Genomic DNA, 15,782 nt, shown 5'->3' with positions numbered 1-15,782 from the left:
AGAAGAAGACGCCTTTACCCCGGTTGGCTCCCCTTTATCACATACACAGCCCAACAAGACAATGACAATAATCCACCAACAGTATATAAATCAATATGGCTAACCTGATCCAAAACACCCACCCACCCCACTCACACACAAAAACAAAGATCACCACAGCCAATCACAAACAAACAACCACACCCTAGGCCAACCCCAACCTCTCTCACCACAAAAGGAGCACAAGTGAACAGCACAAACAACGCTGACACCAAACCCTACATACATTAAGCCTAACAGAAACATCGCCACCCAACCCCACCCCACCCATCTTCCCTCCCTCCACCCCTTCTTTCCCCCCCTCCCCCTAATGTCTCAACAAATGAAACGGATTTGTAAAAATGTTACATGGAAAAAATATGAGCGACATTACACTTACTTCTGTAAAACAAGAAAATCTTTAAGAAAATAAATAAATATAAATATGAACGAAAAAAGAAAGAAAGAAAGAAAGAAAGAAAGAAAGAAAGAAAGAAAATGAAACAAAAGAACAGCAGCAGCCACCATCCCATCCCATCTGTAATGTATCATGATAGAAAGTGAGGCAAATTCTAAGGATATTGAAACAGGGCCCTTGTGATCTTAGTGTCACCTCATTGATTGTGCAGATGCGTTAAGTAAAATGGATGAGTTTTGGGGAGGGGGGAGAATGTACCTTGCAGGAATCCATCCTCTTGTTGAATTTGTCTAACATCTTTGTTGATAGTTTAACAGCCAATTTGACATCGGAAACGTCTGTTCACTGCCTTGTTGAACCCTTGTCTAGAAATCTTCCGCTTAAAACCAAAAGACAGACTAAGGGAATTTGAGACTGGCTGGTGATGGAGGAGAAGGAGGTCAGTAGCTGGGAGAAAGAACATTTTCTGCAACTCGCCTTCAGTCAATTTAACTGCAAGACAAACTCAGGGTGATGAGAGCTGTACCAAGTGAGTATGTGCACTGACATGTCACTGAGTGCGTTTCATGATTCATCAGGCACACAGTGATTGATTGGACCTGCAGACTGGCAGAGTCCAGAACACACACACACACACACACACACACACACACACACAGAGAGAGAGAGAGAGAGAGAGAGAGAGAGAGAGAGAGAGAAATAATCTGTGGTTTTTCAGGCACTCTGTGATTGACTGATTGATTGATTGACAGGCTGGCAGCAGCTAGATCCCTCCCTCCCACCTTCCTATGACTCAAAAATATTTGATTGCTGATTTATCATACACAGGTTATTGATTGGCACATTGGCAAAGCTCCAAATTTTATACATCAAAGATTACGTTTTATTATTTGTCAGAAAAGAGACTCCCTCCTCCACCGCTTGATGTGGCCTGCCAGATTTTACTGTTGATGCATGCATGCATTTTCATAATAGAATTGAGCCCTTGTTATACAAGTGTCAGAACAGTGGTTTTTAGACTTACTTCCTTCGGGAAACCTGTTCCAAACTGACTCATCAGCTATGGAATCCTGCCTGCTGCAAAGTATTCTGGTGAACGCCCACCAACCCCGGAAGGCATGGCCAGTGGCCAGGAATCATGGCCACTGGTCCCATCACCTCCTGGCAAATAGAAGGGGAAGAAATGGAGGCAGTGAGAGATTTTACTTTCTTGGGCTCCATGATCACTGCAGATGGCGACAGCAAATTAAAAGACGCCTGCTTCTTGGGAGAAAAGCAATGACAAACCTAGACAGCATCTTAAAAAGTAGAGACATCACCTTGCCAACAAAGGTCCATATAGTAAAAGATCTGGTTTTCCCAGCAGTGATGTATGGAAGTGAGAGCTGGACCATAAAGAAGGCTGATCGCTGAAGAATTGGTGCTTTTGAATTATGGTGCTGGAGGAGACTCTTGAGAGTCCCATGGACTGCAAGAAGATCAAACGTATCCATTCTGAAGGAAATCAGCCCTGAGTGCTCACTGGATGGACAGATCCTGAAGCTGAGGCTCCAATACTTTGGCCACCTCATGAGAAGAGAAGACACCCTGGAAAAGACCCTGATGTTGGGAAAGATGGAGGGAACATGGAGAAGGGGATGACAGAGGATGAGATGGTTGGATAGTGTTCTCGAAGCTACCAGCATGAGTTTGACCAAACTGCGGGAGGTAGTGGAAGAGAGGAGTGCCTGGCATGCTCTGGTCCATGGGGTCACGAAGAGGCAGACACGACTAAACAACTAAACAACAACAACAGTTCAGCAATATTTGGAGGGCCACATCTTCCACACACCTGTGTGCAGCTGATTCATTCAGGACACTGACTAACTCTTACAACAGCAGGTTAAAACAGAGATCTTCCAAGGAGTCTGTCCACAGCTCATCATGGGGCCCTTGAGAAACTTCTGAGAAACCCTGGGATGCAGTTTGAAAGCCATATGCATAAGACCTTGCAGGTTATCAATATTCTCTGGGCATGCCTGCATTATTAAGCTGTAACATAGTCTCACAATTGGGAATAATGGCCAGTCCACTGTGTTTATGAAATAGCAATTTCATGCAGGGTACAGCGCGACAAAGCATGTCTTATCTCTGTTCATGTGCAGACTCGCTTCTGAAAACATACCTCTGAAAGATGAGTGGCTAATTATACCAATAAGGACCTAGTGCCCCTTGCTCCCTATAAATAGTATCCTACCATCCCTTTGTTAAAATAATTGTTTACATGCAATTATTCAATTAAATGCACCCCACTTTAAAACAGATTTTAAAGCAGGCATAGGCAAACTCGGCCCGCCGGATGTTTTGAGACTACAATTCCCATCATCCCTGACTACTGGTCCTGTTAGCTAGGGATGGTGGGAGTTGTAGTCCCAAAACATCTGGGACACTTTCACATTATTAACCCTATGGTGAAATAATGCAGGTTTGGGTGCCATGCAAGACTACATAATTCTCTCCTTAATGGGCTGAGTACACATGAGTTTGGAAACAAAATGGGGCCACCAAAAAATTAAGGCAGAAACTTCTGTATACTCAGGCGATGCACAAGTATGCAGAAATAAAATTAAAATGTAAATATGGGAATTAAAAGAAAATGACGTTTAGCCTCTGCACTGAAAAAATAAAAAATTGCCGACAGGAACTTGTGAGCTTATAGAAAGCAGCTGAGCCTAGAGAGAAAATGAGGGAAGCTTTAAAGCAGAAGGAGCCAACATGGGACTCAGCTACACAGCTGCAAATAAAACGTTTTGTTTGTTTTAAGTGCAATATACAGTGTGACACTAGATGGCGATGGTGAGCCTTATGGAAAATTCAATATTTTTTTTAAAACGCTTAAAAAACAAAGCATTTTCAGAACATTTTTTATATGTGTGTAGATTCTACCATGGTGAACTTCTGAAGCCGCTGGACTACAGCTTCCATCAGCCCCAACCATTATGGCCACTTGTCAGGTGGTTGGCATCCATCTATCTTGGGAGACAATGAAAGAGTGTGCCTTTGGGGGTGAAATCAAACCACTGGATTTAGAGCACCGGCTGTGTCTGTAGAGACCGACATGGGAGAGACAGGCTTCGTTGCAGCTGGGGCAGATGAAGGTGTCCGGTTGTGCTGCTGCACATGCACCACGGCGTTTCTTCTCTCTGTGCTCCTCCCAGTGGTCATTCCTCCTCTGGTCACTGCTCTGGATATGCAACCCAACTGTCTGCCTCCAGGCTCCGCAATTGTCTCCAAGGGATTCCTATACAGCAAAGTTGAAGTTGCCACCCTTCATGACTTGTTTGCAGACATCTTTGTACACAGTGTTTGCCTGCCTGGTCTTTGGGGAGCCTGCCATCTTCCACTCTGTGGAATGGACATGAGCAAGCCAACATAGACGTCGCTGAGACAGGTGTGTGAACATGCTTGGAATGTTGGCTTGGGAGAGCACATACTTGCTTGAAACTCTGCCTGCCATGTGATGCCCAAAATCTTCCTTCCTGATGTGGAAGGCATTGAGGTGTCATTCCTGGTGGGTGCAACTTGCCTATGACTCACTTCCATAAAACAGCGTGGTCCACACAGAAGTCTGGGGGTGCTAGGCATTGTTGTCCACCAATATCTGGAAGATATCACCTGGTTTAGCCGGCCAGTTGAAGCCGTTTCCCAGTGTGGCTGCTGTTACATGCTGACAGCTTCTAGAAGCCACAGGTGAGAGCTGAGCGCACAGAAACTAGCCCAGAAGCAGCATGGCATGTCACCCCCACCAGAGGCACTGTCGTTGTTGTTTAGTTGTTTAGTCGTGTCCGACTCTTCGTGACCCCATGGACCAGAGCACGCCAGGCACTTCTGTCTTCCACTGCCTCCCACAGTTTAGTCAAACTCATGCTGGTAGCTTCGAGAACACTGTCCAACCATCTCGTCCTCTGTCATCCCCTTCTCCTTGTGCCCTCCCTCTTTCCCAACATCAGGGTCTTTTCCAGGGAGTCTTCTCTTCTCATGAGGTGGCCAAAGTATTGGAGCCTCAGCTTCAGGATCTGTCCTTCCAGTGAGCACTCAGGGCTGATTTCCTTCAGAATGGATAGGTTTGATCTTCTTGCAGTCCATGGGACTCTCAAGAGTCTCCTCCAGCACCATAATTCAAAAGCATCAATTCTTTGGCGATCAGCCTTCTTTATGGTCCAGCTCTTCCATACATCACTACTGGGAAAACCATGGCTTTAACTATATGGACCTTTGTTGGCAAGGCGATGTCTCTACTTTTTAAGATGCTGTCTAGGTTTGTCATTGTCAGGAGGCACTACTCCTTCCCTAACTTCCCATTACACAGAGAGTGATCTCTTCATGGCAAAAAAGGAGGTGCATGCAAATCTTCCATCTTTTGTAGCACTTGTATTGCCTGCCTTTGGGCCAAGGAGAAACAGAACTCTGTTAGCCCTACTGTGAGTAGGTTCTGGCCCCGCACTTGGAAAGACTTGGCCCATTGGCGAATGTTGACATTTCCCACCACATCTAAATATTTAAACAAACCCTGTGAGAAATGTTAGAAGAGCCTGTCATTTACCCGTAAATTTTAAAGCCAACTTAGTGGCTTCCATGATGGCTGTCCAAATGAAACCCACATCGCCATCATGTACAAGCAGAAGGCAATGTGTCAATGGCAACGTTCATGGCTAGGATTTCTTGACATTTGCCACTGAGGTTCATGTCAACATCTACCAAGTTTCTGACACCAAACGCTAAAATAAAATGTATAAACGATACTTTTTCTCTCCACAATACCGAGGTCTTTGTTATTGCAGGGCACAAACGAACCTGCTTTAATAGTGAGTTATTGACCCAATAAATGCTACACAGGGAGGAAAAAATATATATCCTAGCATGCAACACAGATGTGCACTACTACAGCGGCCCCAATGGGTGCATACAGATGATATTTTACCACGTGGTAAAGTATTGTAATTGCATGATTAAGAGGTAACATGCATTTTGAGTGTCCCACCTCACAAGGTTTAAGGAGAACCTGGCACTTGAAGAAGGGTAATAGCCCCACAAAACTAGGGTTCTAAATCACATGTATAACCAGGATCCCCGCTCCAGTTCTCCTGCCTCCAATGTATGGGTGGCAGCTGACAGTGCCTGCAGAGCACACCTGACTAGGGCTACAGGCAGGTTGCTTACCAAATGATTACTTGTCAGTTGTAGAAAGTTTATCCTGATGAATGTGGCCACCCTAGAGCTTATTGCAGTGAATCAATAGGCGAGATTCACGTGGTCAAATGTTTCACCACAGGTAAATAAACTTACCTCTGGACGTGTAAAACAGTAGCCTTGTTCCCTTAGTGCCCCCCTTACAATGCCAATTGCATGAGTGGGGAAAAGCAGGAGGTGTGGGGTGATGGACACACATTGGCCTCTACCAGACGGCCCACCCCTGAAGCCCTCTATGCATTTGGCCAAACCTCCATCTCCTCCTCCTCCTCCTCGACTTTTATTGCGCTAGCCATAGGCCATGACATCATTCAGAAAAATAACAAAAGGAAAAACAGCAATAACCATAAAGATCATCAGGCACCACACATACAATATAAACCACGGTCACAGCTACTAAGATTGTTTGTTGCATAAAATAGAATGGCAGAAGATTCTATAGTAAAATGTGCCAAATTAAATATCTGAATCCCCTTTGCAGTTGACCGCTATTTTATCTAGTTCTTTCCTCCTGATCTTCTTAGCTGCCAATGCATAGAGTGCTACTTCATAAGTTACAAAGTCATTTGGGCCAAACCTTTGCAGCAGAGGGAGAGTCTCTTATACTTGTGAAGGTTCCCCACATGATCTGATATAGCAGGATTCTAAGTCACATGTACGGAACTGAGAGCTGGACCATAAAGAAAGCTGATCACTGAAGAATTGATGCTTTTGAATTATGGTGCTGGAGGAGACTCTTGAGAGTCCCATGGACTGCAAGAAGATCAAACCTATCCATTCTGAAGGAAATCAGCCCTGAGTGCTCACTTGAAGGACAGATCCTGAAGCTGAGGCTCCAATACTTTGGCCACATCATGAGAAGAGAAGACTCCCTGGGAAAGACCCTGATGTTGGGAAAGATGGAGGGCACAAGGAGAAGGGGACGACAGAGGACGAGATGGTTGGACAGTGTTCTCGAAGCTACCAGCATGAGTTTGACCAAACTGTGGGAGGCAGTGGAAGACAGGAGTGCCTGGCGTGTTCTGGTCCATGGGGTCACAAAGAGTCAGACACGACTAAACGACTAAACAACAAACAACAACAAAGTCACACAGGGAGCCTCTTTGTGTTCAGCAGACGTCCCACGGCAGAAGGTCAGACTGAAATTGTGGAAGACTCCAGGGCTGGGCTGTGATAGGAACTGCATGAAAAGGAACATGTGGAGAAGGTTTCTAATATAAGGCTCCCCCTCACCCAACACGCTTGCTTTCTATGTACAGTAACTTGTCTCTCTCTCTCTCTCTGTGTGTGTGTGGAGCAGCAGCAGCAGCAGCAGCAGCAGCAGCAGCAGCAGCATTAAATCATTTGAACCCTTGGCTGAATTTGGGAAGGGGCTATATTACAATAAAACGGAATCTGCATTCTGAAAAGGCAAGAATGAGGCTTGAATCTTTGTGGGCAGGTGGACAGTTTGCATCCTCAAGTTATTACAAGCATGCACTATGAAGAACGCTTAGCGTTTCTACAGTGCTTTGGAGTGTGTGGAACAACTTCAGCATGATTATCCCAGGAAACAATATCCCCCAGCCTGGTGACCGCCAGTGTGACCAATAGTCAGAGATGATGGAAGCCGTATTCCTAGAGGGCACCAGGTTGGGGAAGCCTGAAGTCAGCTGCCATCACCCTGTAATCTTCAAAGGCTGTTTCACATTTTGGGATATTTTAGGCGTGCAATTAATAATAATAATAATAATAATAATAATAATAATAATAATAATAATATAGAGTGTTCTTAGAAATGGAAAGCATAACCGAGGCAAACCAAAGTTTGCAAATGTATACCTTAGGGGTATTTCTAGCAGAGAGACAGGAATAGCAGCATTCCCGTTAATTGAACAAACCATGGTTTGCTGTCGTCACATAATGCGGAAATTAATCCTTAAGCGTCAAAAGTGACTGTCTGGGATAAGAATTACACGGAACTGGGCACTCCGGACTTGTGATCCATCCGTTTGGGTAGACTAACGTGGCTTGCAAGGGCTGAACAAGGGGCGTGTATGCGTTTCATAAGGGCATGTGCGCACACTTAAAAAGAAATATCGAAAACAACGCTCAAGGGCCAACCACGTGCAGAAGCAGCCTCTCTTTTCCCCGGGTCTCTCCCACAACGACATGCAATTAGTAGCAAAATCCAACAGGTGGCACAAAAGTATTTGAATTTTATATTGATCCATCCGGACCCGTCTCTCCCTCCCGCTCCGTTTAGAGCTCTCCAGTTGTCAGCGGCGTTCCAGAAGCGACAGAAGGCAGGGCGAGGCTGGGATCCGGCGCGGAGACTTCCCTTGCCTCCCCCGCTTGCTCCCATTCCCAAAAGCTCGGACTCAAAGCGCAGGATTTCGGCTTCTCAGCCGGAGATCCCCCCATTTCCCACCTGAGCTCGACTACCCGGCCAGCTCTTTAAGGCGCAGCGGGGATGGGAGCCACCGGCGCGCAATGAAGGCGCGGTGGCCGGAGGTGGGCGAAAGCGGGAGCCCCCCGGTAGGCTTTGTTCTAAGGCGGGGAGGCGGGGAAGGAAACGTCCGTTTGCAAGCGGCTTTCTCCAAAGCGAGGACGGCGGAGCTTCAAGGGAAGCGAGCGGGCGAGCAGGGCGAGCGCCCTCCTCGGGCGGCTTGGTGGATGTCACGCCAGGGAACGCGCCTGCTTGGCCAAGCTCGCCGCTTCGCCACGGTTGTTGTTTGGCGCCGGAGGGACTCCCCCTGGAGCTGAATGGAGGTGAACGTGCAGCAAAAGCTGCAGGACTTTGAGGGGTAGTTGCTCTATGCTGGAGAAATGCGCCTCTTCTCTCGAGCTTGCAAGGAAAAGGAGCTTTTTCCAAGCTCCCTCCCAAGCCGCTTTTGAGTGGGGCTGCGGGAGAAGTTGCAAGAGCGCTCCCCGGAGTCGTGCGCCTCTCGAGGAGGAGGCCCTCTGCCCCACCCCGTTCAGTAGGGACCAGCAACCGCCCAGCCTGGCTTGCACAGGGTAAAAAGCCTGTGGAGGAGACAGGTGGGCGCAATAACACAGGGATGGGGAAATCTGTGGCCCTCTCCAGACGCTGGACAGCGGCAGACCTTCTCAAATGTTAGCGATGCCCTGTGGGGTGCCAAAGTTTGGTGCCCCTCCGCCTCTCACGCTCCATGCTAAATCATAGTAGCAGCTCCCCCCTGACAGCACCCCTGAGACTCCGCACCAAGTGTGACCGAACCAGTTTGTTGTTTAGTCGTTTAGTCGTGTCCGACTCTTCGTGACCCCCTGGACCAGAGCACGCCAGGCACTTCTGTCTTCCACTGCCTCCCGCAGTTTGGTCAAACTCATGCTGGTAGCTTCAAGAACACTGTCCAACCATCTCGTCCTCTGTCGTCCCCTTCTCCTTGTGCCCTCCATCTTTCCCAACATCAGGGTCTTTCCCAGGGAGTCTTCTCTTCTCATGAGGTGGCCAAAGAATTGGAACCTCACATTCAGGATCTGTCCTTCCAGTGAGCACTCAGGGCTGATTTCATTAAGAATGGATAGGTTGGATCTTCTTGCAGTCCATGGGACTCTCAAGAGTCTCCTCCAGCACCATAATTCAAAAGCATCAATTCTTCGGCGATCAGCCTTCTTTATGGTCCAGCTCTCACTTCCACCGAACCAATTGCACACCCCTAAATCCGCCACTGTGTTCGACTCCACCTGTTGCCAAATAGTCAGGCAAGCTGCAATCCACTTCTTCGGCCTGGGCGAAGCCGAAAAGGATTCGTCGAAGCCTCGGAAAACTCTTCAAGTCCAGCACAACTGCCAGATCAAGGGGAGGTGGTGTTGTCTTCCTGCAACAGTGCCTGACCTGGTGGTAGGTGTCAGTAAAGCCTCTCCTCCTAACAGAGGGGAGGAGTTGTGAGTGGGAGCCAGTTCCCGCAGCCGTAGCGGGGCGTATTCGGCTCCCTGCGTCAATTATACCAGTTGCAGCACCGCACCTGTCAGCCAGCCAATAGGGTGGGGTTTAGCCGCATTCAAGTGGCAGCTCTGTGGCCTCATTCATCAGGTTCAGCAAGGTGGCTCTATTTCAGGCTGATGGCGTTCATTTGTCCGATCATGAAAATAATGTATGGTTGGCCGATATCATCAGAAGCATTAGGGATTTGTTGCAGCTGTGGGGGTATTTGGCAGCGAGCCTCTTTTGGCTCAGGTGGTGGTTAGGCATTGGAATATGTGTCGTGTGTTGGAGGGCAGGTTGTGGCCATCACCTACCCCTCCCCTTGCTGGGTATTCCGTTAAAGGAATCCGGCGGTCGTGGATCCTGTCCGATGCCCTCCTGGTGGCTAGGGCCGTGGCACGACCCCCGGTGACATCAGGGGACGCTTCCAGTTGTATTTGCATCAACGAGCTCCTCCCACTGGTTGTTATCCTTCGAAGGACTCCTGTTGAGTGGGGTGGAGTCATGTCTAGATTGTTTGATCCAATGCCTAAGCCAGTACCCCTCACATGCTGTAACCAATAAAGTTGTGGCCTTCTTTAGCCCATAAACATAAAATACATGTGTCCTTGTATCTTATGTATCTCTAAGTGGGTCCTCGACTCATAACTATGAACGGTTTTTCAAAGTTTTCTTCTCTTCCTCCATGGCCTCCTTATTTTTATTCAACAGCCTCCACCCCCGAATTGCAGCAGAGACTACTACTGCCCCCCCGGATCCTTCCAGCGCCCCGTGGGGAGCCGAGTATCACCTATTTTGGGAAACACTGACCTAGAGGGATGTTGTCATGTGTCCCTGTTGTTACAAAGGCCTGACTGGCTTCAACTAGAAGTTGGGCATTTGACTTTCAATAGAGAATGGCAATTTTGTGGTGTTCATACAGAGCTCCCGGTCGTCTCACGGATTATTGACCCGTACACCACTAAACCGCTGCCCCTGGTAAAATCACTTCAGTCTCAGTCAGCTTCTAAATTAATAAAGACGAGTGTATTTTATTTCAGACACAAACAAAACTTTTACGGCTTTCCAAACGTTGCTGCTCTTTACTTTCTTAGTCTTATTTTCCTCTCTCTATCTCTTCAACCTCCCCACACTCAATAAACCCACTGCCCTAACTGTCTCTCTGTTACCAACTGCCTTTCCCAACCAGCCAACCTACTAAATCCAAACAACTACCCACCCACAACTCCCAACGAACTGGTCTCATGCCAGTCACCCTCTCTATTGACTTTCAGGCATCTCTTGGGCTGAGTACCCACTCCTGTTTACTCTGCGTGCTTCCTGGTTTAGGAAGTGGTGCACACATGCTAACCACAATCCATACCTATCCTGCTCTTCCTTAAGAAAGACTGCATTTTGATGGGTTCCCCTCCCACCAGCCAGCTTCAATCCGAATTGAGAAAAAGTACAACCTAGCTGCAATGTTTAGATGGCACTGATATTTTACATGAGCTGGTGGTATATAAATATTTCCATAAATAAAAAGAGGATGTGAAGTGTATCCCACAATAGCAAAGATAAGGTAAAGGTAAAGGGACCCCTGACCATTAGGTCCAGTCGTGACCGACTGTGGGGTTGTGGTACTCATCTCGCTTTATTGGCCGAGGAAGCCGGCGTACAGCTTCCGGGTCATGTGGCCAGCATGACTAAGCCACTTCTGGTGAACCAGAGCAGCGCACGGAAATGCCGTTTATCTTCCCGCCGGAGCGGTACCTATTTATTTACTTGCACTTTGACGTGCTTTTGAACTGCTAGGTTGGCAGGAGCAGGGACTGAGCAATGGGAGCTAACCCCCTCGCGGGGATTCAAACCGCCGACCTTCTGATCGGCAAGTCCTAGGCTCTGTGGTTTAACCCACAGCGCCACCCGCGTCCCTCAATACCAAAGATACTTCTGCACTATCCAGAAAGCTGAATTTTTGTACCATTTCTAGAATAAACAGGAATCAAAGCTTTTTTTTTTTTTAAAAAAAGTACTTAAAATTCAAAACTGAAGATACAAAATTTGCTTCATGATGGTGGGAAGAATTTCGTCACAGTACAGTCATAGCTATGTAGGGTTGTGAGAATCTCTGTTGCCCCTTCAGACATTTGAACAGAGCTGGGAGCGGTGGTTGAACAGCGTTCAATAATATCCACCAGTGCTGGTAGAATGAAAACTGAATTTACTTCTCAGTTATCTATCATCTATCCTACTGTGTTGGTGAACCATCTGGGTACAAGGCACTTTACATGTTTGACAGGTCCCTGCCCCAAAGAGGCTTGCCATCTAAAAATTGTCAGAAAGGGTAACTACAGTGAAAGAGGAGGGAAATGAAAGCAATGGGGCAAACAGTGAAATAATATGCTATTATTTCATTTATACATGCACTTTGGTTTAGCTTCTAGGGACGCGGGTGGTGCTGCGGGTCAAGCCACAGAGCCTAGGGCTTGCAGAAGGTCAGCGGTTCGAATCCCCACGACGGGGTGAGCTCCCGTTGCTCGGTCCCTACTCCTGCCCACCTAGCAGTTTGAAAGCATGCCAGCGCAAGTAGATAAATGCCATTTACCTTCCCAGCGGGAAGGTAAATGGCATTTCCGTGTGCAGCTCTGGTTTGCCAGAAGCGGTTTAGTCATGCTGGCCACATGACCTGGAAGCTGTACGCCGGCTCCCTTGGCCAATAAAGCGAGATGAGCGCTGCAACCCCAGAGTCGGTCACGACTGGACCTAATGGTCAGGGGTCCCTTTACCTTTACCTTGGTTTAGCTTCAGCAAGGTGTTGGGACTATCGGGATATTCCAGAGACTGACTGGGTCTTACTCCTTCACCATGTTTGCTCACCTACTAACATAACAAAATTGCTTATGTAGATAAAAACCAATGAAACACACCAAAGACTAATGGATCCCTAGACCATTTTGAAAATGGGGTTATTTCTTTCCCCTCACTTGAATCTCAAAGCATGAAGTCTACCTTAAAATGCTAGACAGCAAACCAAAGGACATATGAGGGGTGTGTTTGTGCTTTTTGTTTGCTATGGGGCTTTTTCCTTTCAGTCTTTGGGAGATTTTTTACTGTCCCTTAGGAAAGTAAGTTTGAAAGCAGCATGAACTGGCCCTGTGACCAATGGAGGGAGTATTCATAACATTGTGTCAAAGAAAGGCTCTCCGTAGCAGCACACTTACTAATTTATGGGCTCCGTATCTTTAACATTCTGTAATTAAACCTGATTATAATTAAAGTAATCATAGGCACGTTTCTTAATAAAACCCCAAATTCTAGACTGCAGTTAGCAAGTGCTCCTAACAAGGGTACAGTGCGCTCAGTTTGATTTACAGCAAATGAATTGGTGTTTCGCAATGTGTCAAATTAGCCGTAACAAAGATGAACTTGATTTAAAATGAAAAAAGGTGCAAATAATAGTTACACCGAGTGATGCTCTGCTTGTCTGCTGGGGGAAAATGATGGTAAAGAAAGAGTTTTCTCTCACCTGCATCAAAACTGCACAGGGATGGTTACAACTCTGCAGCTTTTTCAGGCAAGAGGAAGGTGTGATATAAAGTCATTTCTGATCACTGCTTGGTCTGGCTCACAGTGGCTATGTCAAATTATGAACTTGGACAATATTTTGGATATCATTTCCAATGAAAAGGATCCTCACTGGTAACTCTTCATAGGAAATGATTATTCTTTGGAGGCTGGATGCCCCAGCATAAAATTCAGTTATGCTCGAGTCATGGTTACAGACTTCCCAAAGGCATCTGGTTAGACACTATGAGAACAGAATATTGTATTAAATCGGCCTCTGACACAGCAGGACCCTTCTTATGGCCGGAAATTGTGAACATTGCTTTGTAAATTAGGAGTTGTGAATTCTTATTCCATTCTTGGTATATAGAGCCTGTAGTTAATATTTGAAAGAGGTAATGAAGTATATAGTGCATAAAGGATTGAATATGTACCAGGAACTCCCCAGTTCAAAACACATCTAAGTATTGCCTTGGTGAATCAGACAAAGGATTCATCCATCGAGAAGTTCTCAAACTTTCTTCCTCTGGGCCACACTTTCAGAATAAAAATTTGCATGCGCTGCACCAAATATTTTTATATATAAATCTTGCTCCCATTATGAAAAGGTATCTATCCATATTCTGCAAATGAAAAAAATGTTTTGACACTATACTGTACTATAGTACACTGAAATGTTTAAATGTTCCTTTGATCTTGAACCTTCCTGCTACACCCAATGAGAACCACTGACTCCTGGCCACCATTCTTTCTCTAGCAAATGCTTTAGAGAAGCTCAAAAGTAGGGTGGCAGACATCTCTGATCTTTTCCCTCTAACGTTTGACAATAAGTAACTAACATTCACCCTCAGCTCCCAATTTCCACAAACACTTTAATCACTTAGTAAGAGTCCCATGGACTGCAAGAAGATCAAACCTATCAATTTTTAAGGAAATCAGCCCTGAGTGCTCACTGGAAGGACAGATCGTGAAGCTGAGGCTCCAATACTTTGGCCGCCTTATGAGAAGAGAAGACTCCCTGGAAAAGACCCTGATGTTGGGAAAGATGGAGGGCACAAGAAGAAGGGGATGACAGAGGATGAGATGGTTGGACAGTGTTCTCGAAGCTACTAACATGAGTTTGACCAAACTGTGGGAATGTTCAGGGATGCAGGAGAGGATATATTGTTTGATTATAGCCTTTCCAACTTGTGTTAACAAGTTCACAATTTATCAGAGTAACATTCCTTTTAAACTTACAGCGGATGCATTTGCTCAGGCTCGCTAAAGCCTCTATAATAACTGTTCTGGTATTTCCCCCTTATTCCCTCATAAAAGATAAGACATGACACAGTCTTCTATAAAAGTATAAAAATAGTTTGCTCACATTCTGTTCACAATCGGATCCCAGAAGGCAGACTTAGCTTAGAAAAGTTACGTACACCTGGAAACTATCTCATAAGGAGACAGTCCCTTTGTCCTCTCTTGGCTGGAGGCCAAGAGAGCATCTTTGGCTAAGCAGATGTTGCTTCTTCGATGCATGTAGTCATAGAGAGAGAGATGGCTGCCCTGCCCTGTGCTTTTGTCATTACCTGCACAGGAGAGGCCACGCCCACCTCTAGTCACATGCAGAGGAAGTCTGTCCCAGCCCAGAAGGAAACAGGAAGTTTACCTGCTGGCTGGACAAACATTCCTCCCCATGTATAAACACGTTCACTCTAGAAATGTTGTACTAGACTGCTCTTGTGTTTCACATCCCACACAAACTGCAGGAGGAAGTGGAAGACAGGAGTGCCTGGCATGCTCTGGTCTATGGAGTCATGAAGAGTCAGACATAACTAAACAACAACAACAACCAGAGTCCTATATACTGTTATTGGCATCGCTCTGTATTATTAATAACTTCCCTTTCATTGTAAAATGACAAGGCAATTTATGGAATAAAATCAGTAAAAGCACAAAAATTAGTAAAAGCACAGATATCCAGAAGGTCCAAGAAGGCTGGTACAACAAAAAAACAACAACCCAGCGCTTGGAAATAGGCATGTTTTAACTAAGTGGTGGAATACCATGATCACTAGTGCCTGCCATATCTCCAAGGGAAGGGTATACCACAGCATGGGGTCCATCCATTTATAAGAACGATAGTAGATCTGTGCAACATATGGGGGGGGGGGAGTTGGGATCAGCCCTGCTGGCATAGCCCCCAGCTTCCATGCAAACATTCAGATAAAGGATCAAAGCACTCAGAGGCTGCGCATGTCCAGCTTTTATGTGCGGAAGCTCTGTGCACAAAGCCTGGTCAACACATGGAGATCAGCACAATCCCGATCCCCTTTGCATGGTGATTATGCACAGCTCAGAACATCTGCACAGAGCTAATATCATTAGAACTAGATACAGGCTAGTTCTAATACAGTATATAGTTCTATATGGTATAGCTACAGTTCTATACAGTATATGGAACTATATTCTAAATACAGTGGTACCTCAGGTTACATATGCTTCTGGTTACATACACTTCATACACCCATTAGCTTAAGTGGCGCTTCAGGTTAAGAACAGTTTCAGGTTAAGAACGGACCACCAGAACGAATTAAGTACTTAACCCGAGGTACCACTGTATTGCTAAAAAGAAAAGTGCATTTTTGACCATCACATTCG

General features: G+C 46.2%; 2 long non-coding RNA genes across 2 annotated transcripts in view; one reads left to right on the top strand and one right to left on the bottom strand.

The window, feature by feature from the left end:
* The window catches only part of LOC309538981, a 174,942-nt gene extending 163,761 nt beyond the window's left edge, over window positions 1–11,181 (top strand). The window contains exon 3 of the long non-coding RNA XR_014222574.1: window positions 11,155–11,181. This is a non-coding gene — a long non-coding RNA (uncharacterized lncRNA). The remainder of the gene's footprint in view (window positions 1–11,154) is intronic.
* On the bottom strand, window positions 5,228–8,203 carry LOC309538957. The gene is made up of 3 exons (XR_014222547.1): window positions 8,076–8,203; window positions 6,748–6,845; window positions 5,228–6,309 (listed from the first exon to the last, which is right to left on the bottom strand). It is a non-coding gene; the product is annotated as an uncharacterized lncRNA (long non-coding RNA).
* Window positions 11,182–15,782: the final 4,601 nt, after the last annotated feature.

The sequence above is a fragment of the Podarcis vaucheri genome (genome assembly GCF_965113315.1).
Source record: "Podarcis vaucheri genome assembly, chromosome: 8".
NCBI lineage: Eukaryota > Metazoa > Chordata > Lepidosauria > Squamata > Lacertidae > Podarcis > Podarcis vaucheri.
The sequence above is the reverse complement of the archived record's forward strand: the minus strand, read 5'-3'. Positions and strand labels throughout refer to the sequence as shown.